The sequence below is a fragment of the Coregonus clupeaformis genome, chromosome 20 (genome assembly GCF_020615455.1).
Source record: "Coregonus clupeaformis isolate EN_2021a chromosome 20, ASM2061545v1, whole genome shotgun sequence".
Classification (NCBI taxonomy): domain Eukaryota; kingdom Metazoa; phylum Chordata; class Actinopteri; order Salmoniformes; family Salmonidae; genus Coregonus; species Coregonus clupeaformis.
In genome coordinates, this window is record NC_059211.1 from 61,541,235 (window position 1) to 61,558,057 (window position 16,823).

Genomic DNA, 16,823 nt, shown 5'->3' on the forward strand with positions numbered 1-16,823 from the left:
TCTGCCTTAGTTCTTCCTCATGTGTCCTAATTAGCTTGATCCAGGTCACCTGTGCCTTGTTTCCCCTTGTGTATTTTAGCTGTGTGTTTTCCCCTTGTTTCTCACTTGGTTATTGCGTCCTGACTATGTGTCTCCTGCTTTGTCCCACCGTGTCTGTCCTAGTAAGTTGTTCAAAGTTATCTATAGTTTGTTTTTATCCCCTCGTGGAGTTGTTTTGTTTTGCCTCCTGTTTTGGAACATTAAATCTACTTGCCTGGAGTATTGCCTTGGGTGTTTCATTTGGGTCCTACAACACCTCCTCTGTGGCTAAGGGGTAGTACCCCCAGCTCTCCACATCTGAGACCGGAGTTTCTAGCCCGGCTTGTGACAGAATAACCAAGTCAATCATGGACCCAGAAACACTCAGTTCCCCGGACCTGTTGGCGGTGATCACTCGACATGAGGCTTCTTTCCAGCGCCATGAAGCCGTTCTCAGCCGACAAGAGGAGCTGATGGCTAGTCATTCTCAACTCCTGGCCGAAATGATGAGTTCCCTCCACCAGCTCTTTGAACGCCTCCCTGGTCCTCTCCCTTCCCCCAGGTCACCCCCCAGTGACGACAGGTCGTCTCGGTTGGCGGAGCCCCGACTACCACCTCCCAAGCCCTTTTCTGGGGATCCAAGCTCTTGCCAGGGTTTCCTCACCCAATGCTCCCTCACCTTCGAGCTCCAACCCTCAAGTTTTCCCACAGACCGTTCCAAGATTGCCTACATCATTACTCTTCTTTCAGACAAGGCGCTCGCCTGGGCTTCTGCGGTGTGGCAGTCCCAGGAGGCCTGTTGTGACTCCCACGCTGCATTTGTAGAAGAGTTCAAGCGGGTGTTCGATCATCCTGTCAGTGGGCGGGAGGCTTCCAAGCGCCTACTGTCTCTCCGTCAGGGGCCCCGAAGCACGGCAGATTTTGCCATTGATTTCCGGACCATAGCAGCAAGGAGCGGATGGAATGATGAAGCGCTGAGGGTCTGCTTTCAGGGAGGGTTATCTGAGCCCCTTCAAGATGAGTTAGCCACCCAAGAACCAGCTGGTGATCTCGAGTCCCTCATAGCCTTGGCCATCCGCCTGGACAATCGTCTAAGAGAGCGGAGAACGGCTCGCCGTCAGGTGTCTCATTCCCAAGTTCCTCTGAGCAGCTCTGTTTCTCCTGTTTGGACTCCGTCATTCAGAGCTTCCCGGCTCCTGAACTGCTCCAGGATTCCCCGGAGAGCATGCAGTTAGGCCGTTCCAGGCTTTCTCCCAACGAAAGGGAACGTCGCATGAGGGAACGTCGGTGCCTCTACTGCGGGGTTGCCGGCCACTTCCGCTCCACTTGCCCCGAGCTGGGAAACGCCTGTCCCCGCCCAGCTACAGGAGGGCTGTGATGGGGAGAGTTAGAGCGCCTCCTACTAACGCTGTCCTGGCTATTCCAGCCACTCTGTCCTGGGGGGCCACCAGCATCGGGTCCAGGCTATGATCGATTCCGGTGCCGCAGGTGATTTCCTGGATGTAACCTTGGCTAAGGAACTTAAGATCCCTACCCAACTACTTCCTCAACCCCAGGCAGTTACAGCCTTAGATGGCAGACCTCTGGAACCAGGAAAGGTTACCGAGGCGACTCAGTCCCTGCGACTTACCATCTCTCAACACCAGCAGGAGGAGACCTTCTATCTCATTGACTCTCCCGAGTATCCTATTATCCTGGGTCACCCTTGGCTATGCAGACATAATCCCCAGATCGACTGGCCTACGGGCACCATTCTAAGCTGGGGTCCCGCCTGCCAACTCACCTGCATGCTTCAGAGTCCCTCAGCCCCTAGTACCCAGTTTCAAGAGTCTGTTGACGTCTCCCGAGTCCCCAGTGTTTACCATCGGTTCAAGGCAGTGTTCAGCAAGGCCCGGGCTACTTCCTTACCGCCTCATCGCACGTATGACTGTGCCATTGATCTACTCCCTGGGTGCTGCCCTCCTAGAGGTCGGATCTTTTCCTTGTCCTCCCCGAGCACGCAGCTATGGACACCTACATTAAGGAGTCCTTGGCAGCCGGCCTCATCTATGCCTCTACTTCCCCGGCTGGGGCGGGCTTCTTTTTTGTTGAAAAGAAAGACGGGGGTCTTAGGCCTTGTATTGATTACCGGGGACTCAACAAGATCACGGTTCGGAATCGATACCCCCTTCCTCTCATGGCCACTGCTTTTGAGCTGCTTCAAGGGGCTTCCATTTTTACTAAGCTGGATCTCCGCAATGCTTACCATCTCGTGCGGATCCGGCAAGGAGACGAATGGAAGACGGCGTTCAACACGCCCACGGGGCACTATGAATATCGGGTGATGCCGTTCGGGCTCACCAATGCCCCCGCAGTATTCCAAGCCCTGATTAATGATGTTCTCCGGGATATGCTTAATCTGTTCGTCTTCGTGTACCTGGACGATATCCTCATCTTCTCGAGGTCACTGAAGGAGCATGAGGGGCATGTTAGCAGGGTTCTCCAGAGACTCCTTGACAATCACCTCTACGTTAAGCCTGAGAAGTGTGAATTTCATGTTTCTCAGACTCAGTTTCTCGGGTTTATTGTCACTCCCGGGCACCTAGAGATGGATCCCAAGAAGGTCAAGGCGGTCCACGATTGGCCCACACCTGCCACGGTCAAGGAGGTTCAACGGTTCATTGGCTTTTCTAACTTCTATCGGAAGTTCATTAAGAATTTTAGCTCGGTGGTAGCCCCCTTGACGACGCTTACCAAGGGAGGAGGGACCAAGATTCACTGGGGTCCGGAAGCAGCAGGGGCCTTCGAGGATCTCAAGCGCCGCTTCACGTCTGCTCCGATTCTGGTGACCCCTGACCCAGAGAGACCTTTCGTGGTGGAGGTGGACGCCTCAGAGGTGGGGGTGGGAGCCGTCCTGTCACAGAGGGGTGCGGATGGGAGATTACACCCTTGTGCCTTCATGTCTCGCCGCCTGTCTGAGGCCGAGCGCAACTACCACGTGGGGGATCTAGAGTTGCTTGCGGTAAAACTGGCATTGGAAGAGTGGCGCCATTGGCTTGAGGGGGCTCAGCACCCTTTCCAGGTTCTCACAGACCACAAGAACCTGGAATATCTCCAACAGGCTAAGCGGATGAACCCTCGGCAAGCACGATGGTCCCTTTTCTTTAATCGATTCCAGTTCCTCCTGACTTACCGACCTGGCACCAAGAACGTCAAGCCGGATGCTCTGTCTCGAGTCTATTCTCCCGAGTTACAAGAGAAGCCCTTGGCATCGATTATTCCGAGGTCTAGGATCGTCGCACCTCTTCAGTGGGAACTAGAAAGAGGGGTACGAGAAGCTCTTGTCCAGGAGCCCGATCCAGGCGGTGGTCCTGCCGGTCGCCTGTACGTTCCTCTCTCTGTTCGGGGCCGCGTCTTGCAGTGGGGTCATGAGTCGCCCTTGACATGCCATCCAGGCAGTGCTCGCACACTGGAGTTCCTCCGACGGCGGTTTTGGTGGCCGTCCATCAAGAAGGACGTGCAGGTCTATGTTGAGGCCTGCCCTGTGTGCAACCAGGGAAAGTCGACACGCCAGCGACCTCAGGGACTGCTCCATCCCTTACCTGTTCCTCGTAGGCCATGGTCACACCTTTCTCTGGACTTTGTTACGGGACTTCCTCTATCCCAGGGCAACACCGTCATCCTAGTGGTGGTAGACCGGTTCTCTAAGGCTGCCCGGTTTATTCCCCTGCCCAAGCTGCCCTCGGCTAAGGAGACTGCTGAGCTCCTCATGAACCATGTCTTCCGGATATTTGGTATTCCCCTGGACGTGGTCTCTGACCGAGGTCCCCAATTCTCGTCCCGGTTTTGGGGGGCCTTCTGCAGGCTTGTTGGGGCCACAGCCAGCCTATCGTCGGGGTTCCATCCAGAGTCTAATGGCCAAACGGAACGGATTAATCAGGATCTGGAGACCACCCTGCGGTGTATGGCGGCCAGTAATCCCACGTCTTGGGCCACCTATATCATTTGGGCTGAATATGCCCACAACACCCTCCAGTCCTCAGCCACCGGATTGTCCCCCTTCGAATGCCAGTTCGGTTACAACCCTCCATTGTTTCCAGAGGAGGAGGCGCAAGTTGGGGTTCCCTCGGCCCAGCGCTTTGTCCAACGCTGTAGGCGGACCTGGAAGAAGGCCAGGCGTGCCCTCCTTCGGACCTCCCAGAGATACCAAAGTCAGGCTAATCGCCACCGCCGGACGGCCCCTAGTTTCCGAGCTGGTCAGAGAGTTTGGTTGGCCACTAAGAACCTGCCCCTCCGGGTCGAATCCAGGAAGCTTTCCCAGAGATACATCGGGCCGTTCCGCATTGCTAGAAAGGTTAACCCTGTGTCGTATCGTTTGGTTCTCCCTCGCTCCCTTAGAGTTAACCCCACTTTCCATGTTTCACTCCTTAAACCTGTCTTGTCTTCTCCCTTTGCCCCCCCACGCAGACCCCCGCCACCTCCCAGGATCATTGACGGCCAGCCAGCCTACACAGTCCGCCGGATACTGGACTCCCGGAGGGTCCAGAACTCTCTGCAGTATCTGGTGGACTGGGAGGGCTATGGGCCGGAGGAGCGCTCCTGGGTTCCAGCCAGGGACATCCTGGACCCAGGTTTGATCCGAGATTTTCGCACCCTGGGGCCAGGGTGTTCTGGAAGGAACGTCAGGAGTCGTTCCTAGAGGAGGGGGTCCTGTCAGCTTCCTGCCTCCTGTTTGTCTCCGGGCCTCTAGAGGTCATCTGTGTTCCCCTCTGCCTTAGTTCTTCCTCGTGTGTGTCAGCTTCCTGCCTCCTGTTTGTCTCCGGGCCTCTAGAGGTCATCTGTGTTCCCCTCTGCCTTAGTTCTTCCTCATGTGTCCTAATTAGCTTGATCCAGGTCACCTGTGCCTTGTTTCCCCTTGTGTATTTTAGCTGTGTGTTTTCCCCTTGTTTCTCACTTGGTTATTGCGTCCTGACTATGTGTCTCCTGCTTTGTCCCACCGTGTCTGTCCTAGTAAGTTGTTCAAAGTTATCTTTAGTTTGTTTTTCTCCCCTCGTGGAGTTGTTTTGTTTTGCCTCCTGTTTTGGAACATTAAATCTACTTGCCTGGAGTATTGCCTTGGGTGTTTCATTTGGGTCCTACAACACCTCCTCTGTGGCTAAGGGGTAGTACCCCCAGCTCTCCACATCTGAGACCGGAGTTTCTAGCCCGGCTTGTGACACAGACAGGCAGGGATCAAACAGACAGACAGACAGGCAGGGATCACACAGACAGACAGTTAGGGATCACACAGACAGACAGGCAGGGATCAGACAGACAGACAGCAGGGATCAGACAGAGAGACAGTAGGGATCAGACAGACAGACATACAGACAGAAAGACAGGCAGGCAGGGATCAGACAGACAGCAGGGATCAGACAGACAGACAGTAGGGATCAGACAGACAGGCAGGGATCAGACAGACAGACAGGCAGGGATCAGACAGACAGACAGACAGACAGACAGACAGGCAGGGATCAGACAGACAGACAGGCAGGGATCAGACAGACAGACAGACAGGCAGGGATCAGACAGACATACAGCAGGGATCAGAGAGACAGACAGGCAGGGATCAGACAGACAGACAGCAGGGATCAGACAGACAGACAGGCAGGGATCAGACAGTGTACAGACAGCAGACAGGAGGGAACAAAAAGGGAAGACCTGCAGGGTGTTCCTCAGATCAACAACTCAAAGAAGGGGGAACAAAAGGGTGCCATATGTTTAACTGTTATTTATCCAGGTTAGTTAGACCATTTTGGCATTTGTGAACATGCACAAATGCACACACGCACACACACACACATTATGTCTCAATGCTAACCACACACACACACACACACACACGCACACACACGCACACAAGTTATAGCTCAATGTTAACACGCCACAATGGTTTTGCTCAACAATTCATTAGAGATGTCTGTATACGTCCCTCCTGCCATCATGGTATAGGTTAACATGGGTCTCATTTGCCTGGGTTATTCGGCATGTCATTCCTCTCTCTATCCTGGTCCTGCTGTTGCTGGGTGGCTGGGTGGCTCTGTAGCTAGAGGGCTGGGTGGCTGGGTGGCTCTGTAGCGAGAGGGCTGGGTGGCTGGGTGGCTCTGTAGCTAGAGGGCTGGGTGGCTGGGTGGCTCTGTAGCGAGAGGGCTGGGTGGCTGGGTGGCTCTGTAGCTAGAGGGCTGGGTGGCTGGGTGGCTCTGTAGCTAGAGGGCTGGGTGGCTGGGTGGCTCTGTAGCGAGAGGGCTGGGTGGCTGGGTGTCTCTGTAGCTAGAGGGCTGGGTGGCTGGGTGGCTCTGTAGCTAGAGGGCTGGGTGGCTCTGTAGCTAGAGGGCTGGGTGGCTGGGTGGCTGGGTGGCTCTGTAGCTAGAGGGCTGGGTGGCTGGGTGGCTCTGTAGCTAGAGGGCTGGGTGGCTGGGAAACTGGGTGGCTCTGTAGCTAGAGGGCTGGGTGGCTGGGTGGCTCTGTAGCTAGAGGGCTGGGTGGCTGGGTTGCTGGGTAACTGGGTGGCTCTGTAGCTAGAGGGCTGGGTGGCTGGGTGGCTCTGTAGCTAGAGGGCTGGGTGGCTGGGTAACTGGGTGGCTCTGTAGCTAGAGGGCTGGGTGGCTGGGTAACTGGGTCGCTCTGTAGCTAGAGGGCTGGGTGGCTGGGTGGCTGGGTGGCTCTGTAGCTAGAGGGCTGGGTGGCTGGGTAACTGGGTGGCTCTGTAGCTAGAGGGCTGGGTGGCTGGGTGGCTCTGTAGCTAGAGGGCTGGGTGGCTGGGTGGCTGGGTTTCTGGGTAACTGGGTGGCTCTGTAGCTAGAGGGCTGGGTGGGTGGGTGGCTGGCTGGCTCTGTAGCTAGAGGGCTGGGTGGCTGGGTGGCTCTGTAGCTAGAGGGCTGGGTGGCTGGGTGGCTCTGTAGCTAGAGGGCTGGGTTGCTGGGTAACTGGGTGGCTCTGTAGCTAGAAGGCTGGGTGCCTGGGTGGCTGGGTAACTGGGTGGCTCTGTAGCTAGAGGGCTGGGTGCCTGGGTGGCTGGGTAACTGGGTGGCTCTGTAGCTAGAGGGCTGGGTGCCTGGGTGGCTGGGTAACTGGGTGGCCCTGTAGCTAAAGGGCTGGGTGGCTGGGTGCATGGCTGGATGGCTCAGGGGCCTTGCCTTGTGTGGTTTCATATTTACTGCTATCGATCACAGGTAATTGCCTCGTCCTCCTCGCCTCACTGTTCAAAGCCCTGGGCCGTCAAAGGCCTGATGATGGATGGAGGGAAGACTGCCTTCTCTCCTCTGCCAGTGGGGGCCGTTGTTTCACTGGATGGCAGATAGAGCCAAACCAGCACAGTAGTTCAGAAGGGAGAGGGAAATAACTATTTTGGCAAACCCAGTTTAGTGAAATCTGGTATATACCAGAGTGGTGCTTGTTCCAATTAATTTCTAAGAAACAAATGATGACTGTTATTACTATGCAAATATTGTGTAATTAATTGGTAAATCACCATTTACTATGCAATTCTAATATAAAGTGCAGTTGATTGATGGGAACATAATCCCCCATCTAAAAGTAGCCTTGACCTCCCAGTACAGTTCATCACCCTCACTGTTCTACCAACCTCTTTCCAAAGTCAGGACCAAACAACTCATTAGTATGTCCATCACAAACTGGATCTTATAACTCATTAATAAATAATATCTGCCATGGAAACAAATGATGAGAGAGAGAGAGAGAGAGAGAGAGAGAGAGAGAGAGAGAGAGAGAGAGAGAGAGAGAGAGAGAGAGAGAGAGAGAGAGAGAGAGAGAGAGAGAGAGAGAGAGAGAGAGAGAGAGAGAGAGAGAGAGAAATTGAGGAACAATGCCGTAATCGGCACCATGCACAGTTTGGTCGAGCCAGGCCTCAGTCGCTCTCAACCTCTCTCTCTCTCCACCTCCACCTTTCTCTCTCTCCACCCCTCTCTTCTGGTCCTGGCTGCCCGCTGGGCCGTGTGTAGCTATGGAAACGGGTCTTGCCTAATTAGTGGGTGAAATATGTTACCCACGGCTCTCCATACTATTGTGCCTGGTGTCGCTTTTCTTTACGCCAGTCTTTCAGCGAGAGGCTAGATTGGCGCTGTCCTCTCGCGTCTGTGGGAACCGGGACAGCTTTCTCTCTCTCTCTCTCTCTCTCTCTCTCTCTCTCTCTCTCTCTCTCTCTCTCTCTCTCTCTCTCTCTCTCTCTCTCTCTCTCTCTCTCTCTATCTATCTGTCTCTCGCTCTCTCTCTCTCTCTCTCTCTCTGTCTCTCTCTTTCTCTGTCTCTCTCTTTCTCTCTCTCGCGGGCCCCCTCGGGTCGAGATCATTACACGGCTAATTAAGCCAGGTCAACGGGCTGGGGCTCAGAGGGACAGCGGGAGTGATTGTTACCCAGTCTAGCTCCGTTACGCCCCCCAAATGCTACTTACTCAACCCTTACTCAACCCTTACTCAAGCCTTACTCAAGACACTTCCAACCTCCTCTTACATCTCCAAACTGTCTGTTCATGTCTGCGTACAACTACACAGGCTACTTCTGTTGCTTTGTTGTGTGTTTGGCTACTTTGCACCAATTTAAAACTGCACTGAATGCATGACAACCTGAAGGTCCACTAGGCCAGGGCCAAACTTGTTTGTGTCGGCGTCCCCTTTTGTGATAGCAAATCCATCAGGGACCTCCTCATTGTCAGAACACAACTCTTACATGCGATACAAATAGCATACAAGCAGTTTTACTATGACTTGTGCAGTGCATGGATGGAACAATCAATCATTGGGCCCTTGGAAATAACATTTTAAAGCCCCTCCTCTTGGCATCAGAATGTTTTTGTTGTTGTTGCAGTTTTAAAGTGAATTTCCTGCAATTCTACACATTTTGCCTTGGGCAGAGAGAAAATGTTGCAGTTTTAAAGCACATTTCTTGCAATTATATACATTTTTCCATGGGGTAGTGTACCATTTGCAGATTTGAAGCTTAAATTACAGTGCATTTATGTTCAAAACAACATTTTGGGGGAATACAAAAATGTAGTACTTTGGATACCAATATCCCTGTGAGCCTCCCAGGCCCATTAATAATATTACATTGCACCTTCTAATCTTTTTCCACGGATCCAGTGTCCAAAACTGGTTTAATCTGTCGTTGCTAGCAATATTCTTGAAAAAATAACTATTCATAAATGTATGAAATGACTTACCATTGTGCCAGGCACGCTGTTGAGGACAGACAGGATGCCAGGCACGCTGTTGAGGACAGACAGGATGCCAGGAACGCTGTTGAGGACAGACAGGATGCCAGGCACGCTGTTGAGGACAGGACAGACAGGATGCCAGGCACGCTGTTGAGGACAGACAGGATACATGTCCCACCTGGACTGCCTGTATGCTCAGTCTGACTGAAACAAAGAAATAGGTGATGATGAGAATGTGTTTCCTGTGCTGAGAGAGAGAGAGAGAGAGAGAGAGAGAGAGAGAGAGAGAGAGAGAGAGAGAGAGAGAGAGAGAGAGAGAGAGAGAGAGAGAGAGAGAGAGAGAGAGAGAGAGAGAGAGAGAGAGAGAGAGAGAGAGAGAGAGAGAGAGAGAGAGAGAGAGAGAGAGAGAGCGAGAGAGAGGAGAGAGGAAAGAGAGAGAGAGAGTGACAGAGATAGGAGAGAATGAGAGAGAGAGAGAGAGAGAGAGAGAGAGAGAGAGAGAGAGAGAGAGAGAGAGAGAGAGAGAGAGACAGAGCTGGAGAGAGAGAGAGAGAGAGAGGAGAGGATAGAGAGAGAGAGAGAGAGAGAGACACGGAGAGAGAGACACAGAGAGAGAGAGAGAGAGAGAGAGAGAGAGAGAGCAGGAGAGAGACAGACAGAAAAACAACCTCCCTCCCAGTACAGAGTATTCCCCCCGCCTAAACATTTGCACTGGCCCCGGTGCTCTCTTGGCACACTCCTCCAACCACCTCCAGCAGATGTTCTGCTTCCTTTGTGGCTGCGCTCCTCCTCAGGACAAAAACACTGGGTGGCTTCTCTCCTCCTGAACGCTCCTCCTCAGGAGATAACCACAATTATTCTCCTGTCTATTCTTCTTCTTCACCTCCCCAAAATGAAGGGTTGTTGGGGCGACCAGTCAGGGCACAGGGACGTCTCTCTGGCGGCGCTAATTGCTTGTGATTAGACATTTTAATTACCAGGTGCTGAGAGTAACCCCCCTTCCCCCAACACCCCTCTCCAGCACTCCCAATTCCCCCACCCCCTCCATCACCCCTCTCTTCCACCCTCCTATTTAATGTTTTTCTTGTCTTTCCATCACATCCTGTAGCAGTTGACATCTGACCTGAGTGGATATTGGTGTGTTTAGGAAGAACAGTTTTGCGGCATATGCTGTATTTCAATTCTGTTTCATTTAACCTTTATTCAACCTTTGAGATGACAGACATTTGACAAAAACATAATTGCAGTGGAATCCAGGAGGACCTTATTGAAAGCACCCTTTTTGACTGACAACCTAGAACAGTGGCCAGGTTGAGAGGTTAGTTAGCTCTATATGCAGTCTGTCTGGACCTCGAAGATATACTGTACAATATCTTCTTTCTTTTAATCATCATGGGTATTTTTAATCTCAAAGCAGTCAGTCTTTATTGAATATTCAATGTTGTGCGTTGTTTGCCAAAGGGCCCCTTATCCGTCCATGTGTTAGTTTCAGAAAGAGAAACATCTAGAAAGAGACAGGAACAAAGAGCAAGGCCACGGTGTCTAAGGCTGCCACAACCTTCTCTCTCTCCCTCCTGTGGCCCTGAAAGAAGAAGTGGCTGAAGAGCAACAGGAGCGACGGAGAGGATCGAGGAGAGGTGGAGGTGGAGGAGAGGTTCTGAACTCATTAGCAAGGAGATCCAGGCTTTAGGGGCATAATACAAGACATTCAAGGCCCAGTCACTTTGACACTGTTTACTAACTGTGCACATATTTTACATTCATATCTAGTTGTTGTGATTGGAGAGACATGTTGAGCTATTTCCCTCTATTCATGCCAGGTTTCAGCTAGTGCTCCGCCGCTTTTAATTGAAGACAAAGACCTGGACCTGTTTTTTTTTCTCTATCTCTCTCTATCGCTCCCTCGCTCTTTCGTGTCTCGGCCTTCTCAAGGTTGAATCTCTGCGTCTGTCGAGGATGAACGTTCCCCAACACCCTCCCACACACAGCCAACATTTCTCTCCACACCCACAATATCATAAAGACTTCTGTTTGTACTGGAGGAGATGCCAAACCAGAGAAGGTCTCTATCGATTGATCTGCTAGCAGCCTTGGACAGTGCATTCAGTATCCACTCATCGATCCAATAGTCTCTTGAGTGATGTAGCGAGGATGTGGAGAGAGAGAGAGAAAGAGAGGGAGAGAGGGAGAGAGGGGGAAGAGAGAGGGTGAGAACGAGAGGGGGGAGAGAGAGAAAGAGAGGGAGAGAGAGAGCGAGAGAGAGAGACTTTATAGAGCTTTGGAGGACTTAAGATGGTTCAGTCTAGAGACACAATGGCTGAATGCAGCTGAGACCCAGTAGAGGTTATCCTACCATCTAGTTTGTTACCATCTTAGACAATATATCAGGGCTCTATATCCATGGCTATGATGCTGTAAAGATTTAGCTCTACTGTACATAGTGTTTTAGGGAATAGATCAGCTATGACATTAGTATATAGAATTGGAGACTATCAAATAACATTACCTGCATCAACTCAAATTGTTTTATTCCCCTGTAGACTGTGTTTTCGTGTGTGTGTGTGTGTGTGTGTGTGTGTGTGTGTGTGTGTGGTGGTGATTGTGATTGTGATTGTTGTAGTTGTGGTGGTGGTGAGGGGTCACAGGCTATTATCCAGACGGCAGTCACTGATACCTCTGATAATTCAGTTTGTTGTCTGTTTGGGCAGCAGGCAGCAGGCAGCCAGCGCTGGGGAATAAGGAAGGAATAAAGGGAGGAGAGGAGGAGAAGGGGAGGAGGAGGGGAGGGATGAGGGGGGAGGGGAGGAGGGTCCCAAGGGTGCCTATAGCCCAGGGACAGCCACACACCCACCGTACATTGGCCGAGCATTCCTCCATTCCCCGTCACTCGATCCGAGATGAAAGTTCCTCCTCCTCCTTTTCTTGTGGGCGGCCAGCAGCAAAGACACTTACTGAGCCATGATGGACAGGAGAGGATTAGGAGAATAATACAGCTGAATTAAAGGTTTTGACTCGGGACCATTGATACGGCCCACGCCCACTAGCGGAGACTTTAAGTTGCCATGGTGGTTCACTGCGACACTAAACACAGGTGAATGTGAGGCTGGAGTTGTTCAGAACAGGAGGTCAAGGGCTGACCTGGGGCATGGAACTACACCAGGTCTATGGTTAGACAGTGTAGTTAGTTAGCTAGTTCACTTTAGTGTCATTTAGAAATATTACACACACCGCTATATCAGTTAGCTCCTGTTTATGATCAAAAAGATACAATCATGCCCAATAACCAAGAATGAATGTCCAAATACGTATTTCCATTACGTCCCTCTGAACCAAATCATCAACAACACCTTGTTAACAATGAACCCAAATCACATCTAGAAACACTGAGGCGCTGCATTCCAAATGGCACCCTATTCCCTATGTGGTGCACTACAGTTGACCAGGGCCCATAGGCAATAGGGTGCCATCTGGGACACAGCTAGGGTAAACACAGGTCCTGTTAGCGTCAGCTACATGTTGAGTCCCAGTTTGGTTCTCATGTTACCCTCCAGGGGGACAGTGACAGTGGACTGTTCCTCTACATGGTAGTTAAAGGATTAGTAGTATATTTTCATCTGGGACCAGATCATCATGGTGTGGTCTCCCCTCTCCACTCCCCACCAGACAACAACGCCCCAGTGGTGGTTAGGAACCATCCATCACCCCTGAACAGAAGCTGACTGGGAGTCTTTAGTATGGAAACTAAATAGTGGCAGCAATTAAAATAAAACGATTCAAGAGTGAGTGAGAAAGAAAGGGAGAGAGAGAGAGAGCGAGGCGAAAGATAAAGGAGAGAGATGACAGAGAGAGCGATATAGCGAGAAGTAGGGTGTGTGAGCGAGATAGAAAAACACTGAGTGGGGTATACAGTATGTTGTGGAGCAACAGGATCTAAGAGGGTCAGTTTCCTGCAGGGCAGCTGGGTGTCTCAGTGCTGGCCTGCTGGGCTGCTGGGAGGGAAAGCAGCTTTATCTAGTCCCATCGGCTGCACGGTGAACATGAGCCTGTTGAAGTTTGGCCTTGTAAATAGTGTCGGCGGTTTGGTGCCACGCCGATCCCTGCGCAGATCCCCATCAGCTTGAACATGATCCCCCACCCGGCCCCAGCCCACAGGATTGGCTTACAGCTGATTGACAGGCATTGGCCTCGGTCCCAGGTCCACAGCAGGAACTCTGGGATACCTGGACAGGTGAGGCCAATCACCATCAAATGTCATGTAAGTCAGGCAGGTAAACCTCAGAATAAACAACCCACCTGAAACAACACAACGTTTTAAATTAAGTTTATTACACAAATACATACTGTAGTTGAAGAGTGACTAAATAAACAAATCCAAGTTAATTAACCTGCGATATATCCTAACATAAAAGGGTCAACTACAGTGCCTTGCAAAAGTATTCATCCCCCTTGGCGTTTTTCCGATTTTGTTGCATTACAACCTGTAATTTAAATGTGGTGCGTGCATATGTATTCACCTCCTTTGCTATGAAGCCCCTAAATAAGATCTGGTGCAACCAATTACCTTCAGAAATCACATAATTAGTTAAATAAAGTCCACCTGTGTGCATTCTAAGTGTCACATGATCTGTCACATTATCTCAGTATATATACACCTGTTCTGAAAGGCCCCAGAGTCTGCAACACCACTAAGCAAGGGGCACCACCAAGCAAACGGCACCATGAAGACCAAGGAGCTCTCCAAACAGGTCAGTGACAAAGTTGTGGAGAAGTACAGATCAGGGGTGGGTTATAAAAAAATATCTGAAACTTTGAACATCCCACGGAGCACCATTAAATCCATTATTTAAAAAATGGAAAGAATATGGCACCACAACAAACCTGCCAAGAGAGGGCCACCCACCAAAACTCACGGACCAGGCAAGGAGGGCATTAATCAGAGAGGCAACAAAGAGACCAAAGATAACCCTGAAGGAGCTGCAAAGCTCCACACCGGAGATTGGAGTATCTGTCCATAGGGCCACTTTAAGCCGTACACTCCACAGAGCTGGGCTTTACAGAAGAGTGGCCAGAAAAAAGCCATTGCTTAAAGAAAGAAATAAGCAAACACGTTTGGTGTTCGCCAAAAGGCATGTGGGAGACTCCCCAAACATATGGAAGAAGGTACTTTGGTCAGATGTGACTAAAATTGAGCTTTTTGGCCATCAAGGAAAATGCTATGTCTGGTGCAAACCCAACACCTCTCATCACCCGAGAACACCATCTCCACAGTGAAGCATGGTGGTGGCAGCATCATGCTGTGGGGATGTTTTTCATCGGCAGGGACTGGGAAACTGGTCAGAATTGAAGGAATGATGGATGGCGCTAAATACAGGGAAGTTCTTGAGGGAAACCTGTTTCAGTCTTCCAGAGATTTGAGACTGGGACGGAGGTTCACCTTCGAGCAGGACAATGACCCTAAGCATACTGCTAAAGCAACACTTGAGTGGTTTAAGGGGAAACATTTAAACGTCTTGGAATGGCCTAGTCAAAGCCCAGACCTCAATCCAATTGAGAATCTGTGGTATGACTTAAAGATTGCTGTACACCAGTGGAACCCATCCAACTTGAAGGAGCTGGAGCAGTTTTGCCTTGAAGAATGGGCAAAAATACCAGTGGCTAGATGTGCCAAGCTGATAGAGACACACCCCAAGAGACTTGCAGCTATAATTGCTGCAAAAGGTGGCTCTACAAAGTATTGACATTGGGGGGGTTTGAATAGTTATGCACGCTCAAGTTTTCTGTTTTTTTGTCTTATTTCTTGATTGTTTCGCAATAAAAAATATGTTGCATCTTCAGTGGTCGGCATGTTGTGTAAATCAAATGATACAAAATAAATTTTAATTCAAGGTTGGAAGGCAACAAAATAGGAAAAATGCCAAGGGGGGTAAATACTTTTGCAAGCCACTGTAAACATTAGTGAGGAGGTCTTTGTCCCCTTGTAAGTATTGGAATTGATAACCACACTAAACAAAGCCTAGGAGTATAAAACCTCTTTCACTCGCTCTTTGCAATCTGGCCTCTAGCTCATTAGATGGAGTGGGCCGTAGTTAGCCTAGCCACCCCTGACGTCCCGATAACGTGAGTTTATCTGAGCCGTCAATCAGGCAATTAGTCGTGGTGGAACAACAGATCCCAGAGAAGCCAAGTGGTGGTCCTACCATCGAACAATAACACCATCAACTGGGAGCGCTTGATTAGAAGGCTTTATGGGTACTTAGCGTACAGACACATTGGTCTTATTTATCACTAATTAGGAAGTGGTCCTAATCAAAGTTAATGTAATGACCACTCCTTTGTGTTAATGTATCGATGTAGGACCTAGGCCTACTGCAGGTCCAAGTAGTCCGTAACTAAGTCCTCTTTGTTGGTTGGTCCAACCTTTTGTTTTTCTGAAATAGAATGGATGCATGTGCTCAAGTACCTTTTAGAAGTCTTAATTTATATCTAGAAGGTAAATCTATTGAATGAACTTTCTTTTATCTTCTTAGGAAATCACATAGGAGTAGAAAAATAGAAGCAGAATAAATTATTTTATTCATAGCGTTCTGTGGAAAGTGACTCTTCTGGCTGTCTGTGTTACCCAGGAAGTCACAGGGGAGTACAGGGAGGCTTTATGTTTTAACACCAGCATACACATACATTAGTGTCAAGCTGTGTGTTACTAGCGGCGTGATGAGAGGAAAGTGAGGCATTGTTTTATTGTACCGCTTTAGGAGTGCATAGAAAAAAACCAGAGGAAGTCAGGTGGGAGACGTTTTGTCTCGACAGCTCGGAAAATATACAATTATCATCAGATTCAAAACAAAGATATTTATCTGTTGTTGTTTTTTCTCAGATCCAGTGTTGTGTAGAGAGAGAGAAAGCCGGTGGCTGGGAGTTCCACCCAGTCAGAGTCACTACACTATGAAGATGCCATTTGTAGAGTACCACCTCAGTCTTGGCATTGGTTGATCTATACACGTTTCCATATCTGTGCTGTCTCCAACTCCCTGCCCTGTTTGAATACTTTACGTGACATCCTGTGTCATGGTTCTCCTAAAGTACAGTTCATGAGTTCTTCACTCAAGAGAGGGCAGTGTTACTTCACAGCACATGGGAACATTTACAGTGCTTTCTCTCTACACACGGTTCATCTCAATAGTATGAAACTGATCCCTCTGATTATCTCCTTTCCTTCAGAAAGAACAGAAAGAAAGAAAGAAAGAAAGAAAGAAAGAAAGAAAGAAAGAAAGAAAGAGAGAAAGAGAGAAAGAGAGAAAGAATGAATAAAATTAAGACAGGTTAGTGTACACTCTCACTTTTTATTTTCAACTACAAAAAAGCCTTGTCATCTCTGGTCTTGGAGGCCCCACAGTTGAGTTGAGGTGAGACAGCCTCTCTCTCTCTCTCTCCCCATCTCCCCTCCCTCCCTCCATCTCATCTATCCTTTATATTCACCATCCACAGGAGCCAGTTTGAAGCTCTCAACCTGTCCACTCTATCATCTTCCCTCTGATCCATATTCTCCTGCAGTGAGATGACATTATGCAGCCAGGGCCCTCTCTCCCTTTCTCCCTCTCTCCTCTACCTCTCTCCT